The following is a 9148-nucleotide window of genomic DNA, read 5'->3' on the forward strand; positions in this document are numbered from 1 at the left end:
AAGACATTACAACAAACCATTATCTTTCATGAACACAGACACAAAGATCTTCACTAAACATCAGCTAATTAAATGCAGCAGTACATTTGTAAGAATTATGTAGCATGACCAAGTTGAGTGTATCCCAGGAATTCAAGACTACCTAAACATTTGAAAACATCAATGTAATTCATATCAAAAGACTGAAGAAGAAATTGTTATGATTATCTCAAGAGCAACAGAAAAAACTTCCAATCAAATTCAACATCCGTTCACCATAAAACCCCTCGGCAAACCAGAAACATGAGAGATGCCTCACTCCATAAAGGGCTTCTACAAAACACCTGTAGCTTACATCATCCACAATGTTAAAGACTAAATGTTTTCAGCAGTGCACCTGGAGGTCCCATGGATCTGTCTCTTGCTTCCACAGTGCTTGGGCACAGCAGTCCCGGGGAGCCCGTCTTCCAGCCTCCCACCAACCCCGCAACCCCCTGTCCAGTCCCAACCTTGGGAACCATCGTGGGCCCCCTGTGCCTCCCGGACCGGAAGACCCCGTGTTTTGCGCTCGGCTCCTCACAGCGGATCAAGCACGAGCCCCGGGGCCGGTCGGAAAGCCTCCCCTCGAGGGGCCGCCGCCCAGCCGCCCACCGCCTGGTCAACACGCAGCCGCGGGCTCGCGCACCCACCTCTCTCCCGCTTCTCTTTCCGCCGCCAGGAGGTGGCTCCGGAGCGCGGCCCGCTTCTCGAGAGCCGGTGGAGGTGAAGCCAGAAGGCCTCTCCTGAACAGGCAGAGCCACGGCGGCGGCCGGCCTCCTCCGGGACGAGCAGAGGCACAAGCCGTCCCAAGAAGAGCTGGGGGAAAGCCCTGGACGCCACGCGAGCCGCCAGGAGCCTGGAGCGGACCCTGAACCCGGCCCTTTATCTGCGCGCCCGTTTCCAACCGCGCAGGCGCCCATCTCCGGGGCCTCCTGCAGAACCGCCGGGGGGTCAGCAGGTGAAGCTCATCCAGAAGGTGGAGACCACCTGACTCACCTGGGAGGCCGGCGGCCCCGGGCCGGGCTGGGCGGGCACAGCTGCCAAACGCCCAGCCTCCGGCACCACGAGGAGCCTCCGGAGCCCGGCAGGCGTTGAGGGGCCCCTCTGGCACCCCGGCCCTGGTGTCAGGGCCTCTGGCTGAGGCTCTCCCTGCGGCCCCTAGGCAGGTTTTTGACCACCGCGGAGCCCTCGCCCAGGCCTGGACCAGGTGGAAACAATCAAGTTTTTTGCCAGTAAAAAAAAAATATTTTTTTTAAAAGAATGAAATAAACTACTATCATATACCATACACAAAAATTAACTCAAAATGGATTAAAGACTTGAACATAAAGCCCAAACCCATAAAACTTAGAAGAAAAATAGGTAACCTCTTTGACATTATTCTGGGCCATGATTTTTTGGATTTAAACCAAAAGCAAAATTAACAAAAGCAAAACTAAGAACGAGGGACTACCTCAAACCAAAGAGCTTCTGCACAGCAAAGGAAACCATCAACAAAATAAAAAGGCAACCTACCAAGAGAAAAATATTTGCTAATCATATAAAATATGATTTATCAGCAAAAATTTTTCTGATAAAAGGTTAATATCCAAAATATATTTCAAAGTGCATAGAATTCAATAGCAAAAACCCCCGAACAATCCAATTTTTTTAAATGGTCAGAAGATTTGAATAGACATTTTTCCAAAGAAGATATACAGAGGGCTGACAGGTACACGAAAAAGTACTCAACATCATTAATCAGGGATATGCAAATCAAAATGATAATATCACTTCACACTTGTTAGAATGGCTATTATCAAAAAGACAAGAAATACCAAATGTTGGCAAGGATGTGGCAAAGGGGAACTTTGGGCACTGTTGGTGGGAATGTAAATTGGTGCAGCCACTATAAAAAACAATATGGAAGTTCCTCAAAAAATTAAAAGTAGAACTACCATGACCCAGCAATTCCACTTCTGAATATTTATCCAAAGGAAATGAAATCACTAACTTGAAAGATATCTGCACCCCCATGTTCATTGCAGCATTATTTACAATAGCCAAGACATGGAAACAACCTAAGGGTCCATCAGTGGATAAGTGAAAAAATGTGAAATAAATATATACAATGGAATATTATCCAGCCATATAAAAGGAGGTAATTCTTCTATTTGGGACAAGATGGATGGACCTTGAGGGCATTATGCTAAGTGAAATAACTCAAACAAAGACAAATATTGTATGATTTCACTTACTGTGGAATCTAAAACCAAAAAAGAAAGAAAGAAAGAAAGAAAGAAAGAAAGAAAGAAAGAAAGAAAGAAAGAAAGAAAGAAAGAAAGAAAGAAAACAAGCTCACAAGTACAGACAGCAGATTCGTGGTTGTCAGAGATTGGGGGGGGTAGGCAAAATATATAAGGGGGTGAAAAATTACAAGCTTCTAGTTATAAAGTAAATAAGTCATGAGAATGTGATTTAAGCATGGTAACTATAGTTGATAATACTATATTGCATATTTGAAAGTTACTAAAAAAGTTTTACTTTTTTACTGACTTTTACAAGTCAGTTCAGCTCTCTTTGTCTTAATTTCCTCATGGATAAAATGAGGTTTTTAAACTACAATTTCCCTAAATCCTTTACAAGTGTATGATTTCAGTTGTATCATGTTTTTTTTTAATGTTTATCTACTTATTTTGAGAGAGAGAGAGAGAGCATCCAAGGGGCATAGAGAGAGAGGGAGGAAGAAAGAATGCCAAGCAGTCTCTGCTCTGTCAGCACAAAGCCCGATGCAAGGCTCAATCTCAGGAACTGTGAACTGAAATCAAGAGTCGGACACTTAACTGAGCCAACCAGGTGCCCCTCCAATTGTATCAAATTCTTCATTCTGCATTAAAGGGAATAGACATATATTTTTTAATGTTTATTTATTTATTTTTGAGAGAGAGAGAGAGAGAGCACACAAGCAGGGGAGGGACAGAGAGAGAGGGAGACATAGAATCTGAAGCAGGCTCCAGGCTCTGTGCTGACAGCTCAGAGCTCGAACTCACAAACCGTGAGATCATGACCTGAGCTGAAGTTGACCACTTAACTGACTGAGTCACCCAGGTGCCCCTAAAATAGACATATATTTAGTGAGAATCCAGTTTTTTGTTCCATGAGCATTTACCAAAGCAGTGCACAAAGACAAATAAAGACACATTTCACCATAGGGGGATTCACAAGACAGACCTAAGTGTTGTAGCACTGGACCTGGGGTTTACCTCAAAAGAATAAAATTTGGGAGCCTATTCTGTGAGCATAGGTTCTGTTCCCAAATTTAATTATAATGCATAGTGTACCACTCTTAGTGAAATCAGATAAATACAAATTGGACAACTAGCCTATATTTACCTTGTCCAGAGGTATGAGAATGTAGCTATAATGCACAATTATAACAGAAATAGCACCATTCTTCCAAGCATGGAGAGTAGGGATCAAGGAGGATTTATGACATGTTTTTGGACAGGATCAAACAGTCACCCTGTCCTTGGTACTCAACTCCCACATTTAGAGCTTTCTTCCTTTAGCTACAGCATTAAACACCTATTAAAATGCAATTGATCTTGAGAGGGGCTGCAGTCACTTGTGTCTTCATATGAATGAGTTTAGTCAGTTCTTTCTCCTAAAAGAAGGAAGAGAAGAAAGCATGAAGACAAAGGTCCCCCCTCCAACTAGAGGGGAAAGGCAAGGCAGGAAGATAACTGTAAAAGTGCTCTACTCTTTTCCCATTCGTAACTCATTTAAATAATGTTTAATTAAGTTAGGTGATTATAATTACAAATAAGCAGAGTTAGGAACAAGCATTGGGACCCACTGTAACCACACACCTTACAAGAGAAGCAGGTGCACATGGGAACACTGGAGAGCAGCCACATGACAGGAGGGTTCAGCCAGCCACGGTCACCAAATGGCATGCGGTTTGGTCAAGAGCTTCCATTGTACTTCACAGCTTGCTTAGGGTTGGGTCTGTCTACCATTATCAAACTGTACCTCTGCTGATTCAGAATTCAGTGGAGCACTAAACCCAAATAAGTAAAAGTCATCATCCTGTTGAGCCACATGCTATGGCAAGTACGTTCACTGTGTGCTAAGTGGTAGGCACTGTCAGTTGCTTTATATATTCATAATCTTCTTTGGTTTGCCGCACAGCACAATCCTATGATGGAGGGGTTGTTATTCCATTCTATTATGAGGAAACTGGGGATAGACAGGTTAAGTAATTTTCCCGAAGACCGAACAGCTATGAAGAGACAGAACCAGGATTCAAAACCATGTCCGATGACTCCAAAGCCTAAGCTCCTAGTTATTATATTTTGTTGAATTTTGTATGCATTACTGTGAAATATTGCCAACGACATTTATGGACCGCTCATCTGTTTAAACTGTTGTGGAGCACTGAAGTTCAGGCCCTGTGCTGTGCGTGGAGAATACAGACATGAGCACAGTCCTATTCCTGAGGAAATGTGAATCTAGTAGAGAATACAGTCAGATCACCTGGGTTCAAATGCTAACTCTGCTTCTAAGTATGTAAACTTCAGGGAAGTTAGTGAATGTCTTTCAACTTCAGATGTCCTGCATGTGAAATAGGATAAGAGCTCCTACCACACAGGGTTGTTGGGGGGACCTATGAGACAAATACATTAATAGCATCGTGCCAAGAAAACACAGTGGACACACAGTAAACATTAGCTAATATGATGTTGCTGATGCCGTGAACAAGCAGGGCTCATAGGAGGTAATCACAAAGCATGCTAACACTGGTCCTTTAAAATTTATGCAGAAGGGACTCTCTAAAATTAATAATAATAATAATAAAGGGCGCCTGGTTGGCTCAGTCACTCGAGCATCAAGTCTCAATTTCAGTTCAGGTAACGATCCCAGGGTCAGGGGTTCGAGCCCACCTTGGGCTTCACACTGAGCATGGAGCCTGCTTGAGATTCTCTCTCTCTCTCTCTCTCTCTCTCTCTCTCTCTCTCTCTCTCCCCCCCCCCGCCCCTCCCCTGCTTGCACACACTCTCTCTCTCTCTCTCAAAAATAAAAATAAAAAACATTTTTAAAAAAATTCTCTTTTTCTCGGGGCGCCTGGGTGGCTCAGTCGGTTAAGCGTCCGACTTTAGCTCAGGTCACGATCTCGCGGTCCGTGAGTTCGAGCCCCGCGTCGGGCTCTGGGCTGATGGCTCAGAGCATGGAGCCTGCTTCCGATTCTGTGTCTCCCTCTCTCTCTGCCCCTCCCCTGTTCATACTCTGACTCTCTCTGTCTCAAAAATAAAACGGTAAAAAAAAAAAAAAATTTTTTTAATTCTTTTTCTCTGTCCCTGCCCCCTGTTCACACACTATCTCTCTAAAATAAAAATAAATACAGGGGCGCCTGGAAGGCTCAGTCGGTTTAACCTCTGACTTCGGCTCAGGTCATGATCTCATGGTTCACAAGTTCGAGCCCCGCGACAGGCTCTGTGCTGACAGCTCAGAGCCTACAGCCTGTTTCAGATTCTGTGTGTCCCTCTCTCTGCCCCTCCCCCACTCACACTCTGTCTCTGTCTCTCTCAAAAATAAATAAACATTAAAAGAAAAAAATTTTTAAGATTCCTAGGTAATAAAAAGATTACTGAGATCACTTTATGGCATAAAAACAGTCTGAATTCAGAAATCAGAATGTCCAGTCCTTAAAAGTATGAAGCTGGTTTAACGGTAAATCGGTAAATCATCTCTGGGAGGGGGTTGCTGAAGACTGACAGTGTTTATAGAAGGATAGGCCTCATCCTCTGCCTCTTCCCAGACCTTGTGCCTCCCAGTGCTCAGGATTCCTCCTCCCCCAGCTGTAATCACTAGGTTTCTCACCCTGCCAGAGGTGGTATGGAGGAGAGGTAAAGAGGGACAAGGAAGTTCTTGTTTTGACGGATTCTCTTTGGGGCCAGTTTCTTGCATTTGGAAAATTCTTTGCTTTGGGTGTTTAAAGATGATGCTTTCTAACAATTTCCTGAATTGTTCAAAGCCTCCTCTGCAAAAGATTTTTTTAGTAATATTTGACTATATTTCTTCCTTTGTCAAAGGTAATGCATTTTACTCCAGCTGGCCACCTTCTTTGTCTCCAGCTGTCCTGGAGGGGAGCCTTCAGGTAGCAATCATGGGGAGGACTGAAAATGACCCGGCTGGTTCAGTCTCTCACATGATTCACCCAGACTCTGGGGGGCCTCCTTGTTCCCACGATCAGAGCAGCCGGCTGACCTGTCTTTGCCTTTTGCCATTTCCAGGCAAGACTCAAAAAGGGCTCGTGTTTCCCTCACTGCCAGAGACACACTATCTCCATGTAGTCCCTGTGAGCCCTTTCCTTGGCTCAAGTTGAAGGTAGAAGCACCCTCCCTCCCCTCCTGGTAGGGGTGGGGGACTCCCAGCACAACTCTTTCAAAAGAAATTATCCTCATCAAACCTTTACTGGTCTCTACTCTCTTGATCCTTCAATGTCCACAATGTAAGTGTTTTTGGTGGTGGTGGTTTTTGTTCGTTTTTTTCGGAATCAGGAAACTCATGAAAATGTCCATCTTTGGATGATATCTCAGACATTTTGTACTTATTGCATCTTGGCGCCTCCATCAAAACTTCCAATTTAAAATTCTGTTTTATTATTTTTTGTTATTGTCATCAAAATATAAAGCAACTATCATACAGTAGGGTAATTGCTATAATACAAATAGAAACAAAGTGCCACAGGAAAATAGAGGACAGATAAACAAATCTTATCCAGGATTGGGAGAAGTCAGACATAGAAGGCTTCACGGAGGCAATGCCATAGAAGTCCAGCCTTCGGGGACCCACTTCTTCACTTAACGAATTATTTATTGAGTTCCTATTATATTCTAAACAGTATTCTGGGTGCTGGGGATCTATAAGTGACCAACAAAGATCCCTGCTCTCACAGAACTTATATTCTACCTAACAGGATAGGAGAACAGACAACAAACATAAGAGATTACCTAACTTGATAAAAAGAAATGAATTCTATGAGGGGAAAAAGAAAAAGTAGGGCAGGAAAAAGAAGCTGCTGAAACAGAAAAGAGGAAGGACACGCCAAGGGGGAAAACAGTATGAACAAGGGCCTGGAGGTTTCAGGAGCACGACGCAGTCAAAGAACTGAAGACAGTATGACGTGACCCAGGTATGGAACCACATTGAAAGCATGAATGCCTGCCAGTCCCTGCTGGAGGCTCATCCCTGAACAGCCACTTGGCACTGAGCTGCACGCTGTCCCTATCTTACCCCGGGACCCCATAAACCTTTTGTACTTATTCCCATGGACAATGTCCGACATCTGGAAAGAGAAGTCCAAGTTTAAAAACTGGGGATAACAACCCTGTTTTTTAAGAGAAATTTTATTAAAAATCCCATTATGACATTGAAGTGAAAAGGTTGTGGTGCCTATTCAACAAAATGATCAGGTACCTCTTCCGTAGCTCACCTGTGCCAGACACAGCAATATACAGGTAGATGTGGTCCTTGTGTGTGTAACAAAGCAGACCACAGAGAAGCAAGCCTGGGAGCACAGCCCCGGGGCCCAGAGTGACCTGCACGCTGCAGGTCAGCAGTAGGCCCCACTGTTCTGTGACCAGCGATGACATCACCTGCTGGAAGACAGCAGAGCAGAGCCCTAGGAACAGAAATGAGAAGCTTCTGTGCCCCTGCTTCACAGTCTAGACAGTAGGTGGAGGCTGGGAGGTAAAATGACAGAGATTGGAAAGCACCAGGAGGGACAGCAGTGGTAAGATAGGTCAAAAGGCAAAGAAATATGAGTTACCCTTGTAAATGTGGCTTCATTTCCCACTCTTATCCCAAGTCAACCTGACTTGAGGAAACCCAGACAATAGCAGCAACAAGGACTGTGGACTGTACTCACCATGACTATAACTGTAATAGTAAAGGTATCTCAAGAATGCGGCTCTGGCGGGCCTAATTTCTTTTCTTTAAATACCAACGGTAGTCTCCAGGATAGAGTCAGCCCTCACGCTAAAAATCTGCAATTCCAGTCCAACACCAAGCCTTCTACTGAAATAGCATCAGGCCATCACCAGTAAATAAGTTCTTAACTCCTTTTCTTTAAAAGAAGTTGATACATTCAGCTTGGAGGCACGCTTGCCCAAAGCTAGCCTTCAGATCCGAATGCTGTTCCCAAAGACAGAAATTTTGGAATCAAATTATGTTCTCCAACTTTTAAAAAGGGGATATGGAATCGTTAACAAAAAAGATACAAGTTGCGGGAGGGGGTGGGGAGCAACGTTTCTTCTGAAGTTGTGGCCGGAATCTCCTTTGAAAAGTGGGACTCTGCTGCCCCCTGCCTTCCACTATAAAAACTGCAGAAGATAAAACAGGAAATCACTAACTCATTGAAGGACAGTATCTTTTTGCCACACACACACACACACACACACACGTGCATATACCCCCTAAAAACTTAAGGGCTCCAAAAGCATCCTCTGTGATCTCTACCCCATTATTATCTAAACACTGGTCCCCTAGACACAGTGACAAACACATTGAGACCCCGCATGAATCTGCCTGTCTGTGCTCTTCCTGGAATAATCCTCCGACTTCAGCCATCATGTCCATGCTAAAGGGGAATCGCCAACTCTTACCACCCAAGCTTTACTCATACCTGGATATCCAACAATGCCTTCCAACTCCAAATGACCAAAACCAAATGGCATTTTCCCTCACAAACAAGCCGCTACGAGGACTTCCTTCAGTGAGCTTCATTTCTTTTAACGGCACCTTTGTCTAGTCACTCAGGTCAAAAACTAGTATTCCTTCTTTGACTCCCCTCTCACTGGCCCCCTACTGAATCAAATGAATTGCAGGTACTCCCCCCCCCCCCCCGCCACCACCACCACCACCCCCTCCCCGCCACCCCCCCCCACCCCCGCCACCACATTAACAGCTTCCAAACCCACTGCCTCCACTCCATTGTCAGCCTGAGTTAGGTGCTCATTGGGTCCCGGCTATTCCTGTCTGGAGTGTTACACTACCCTTCCAACTGCAATCCCCAGCTCACGCCAGCCTTTCCTCACTCCAGTACATCTTAAAATTGCTGGCAGATTTATCTCCCTGAAGTCCTGCTCTG

General features: G+C 44.7%; 1 long non-coding RNA gene across 1 annotated transcript; it reads right to left on the reverse strand.

The window, feature by feature from the left end:
* Positions 1 to 2942: 2942 nt before the first annotated feature.
* On the reverse strand, positions 2943 to 8879 carry LOC131493386 (uncharacterized). The gene is made up of 3 exons (XR_009252610.1): positions 7928 to 8879; positions 7493 to 7681; positions 2943 to 3661 (listed from the first exon to the last, which is right to left on the reverse strand). It is a non-coding gene; the product is annotated as an uncharacterized LOC131493386 (long non-coding RNA).
* Positions 8880 to 9148: the final 269 nt, after the last annotated feature.

Source organism: Neofelis nebulosa, chromosome 2 (assembly GCF_028018385.1).
Source record: "Neofelis nebulosa isolate mNeoNeb1 chromosome 2, mNeoNeb1.pri, whole genome shotgun sequence".
Lineage (NCBI taxonomy): Eukaryota > Metazoa > Chordata > Mammalia > Carnivora > Felidae > Neofelis > Neofelis nebulosa.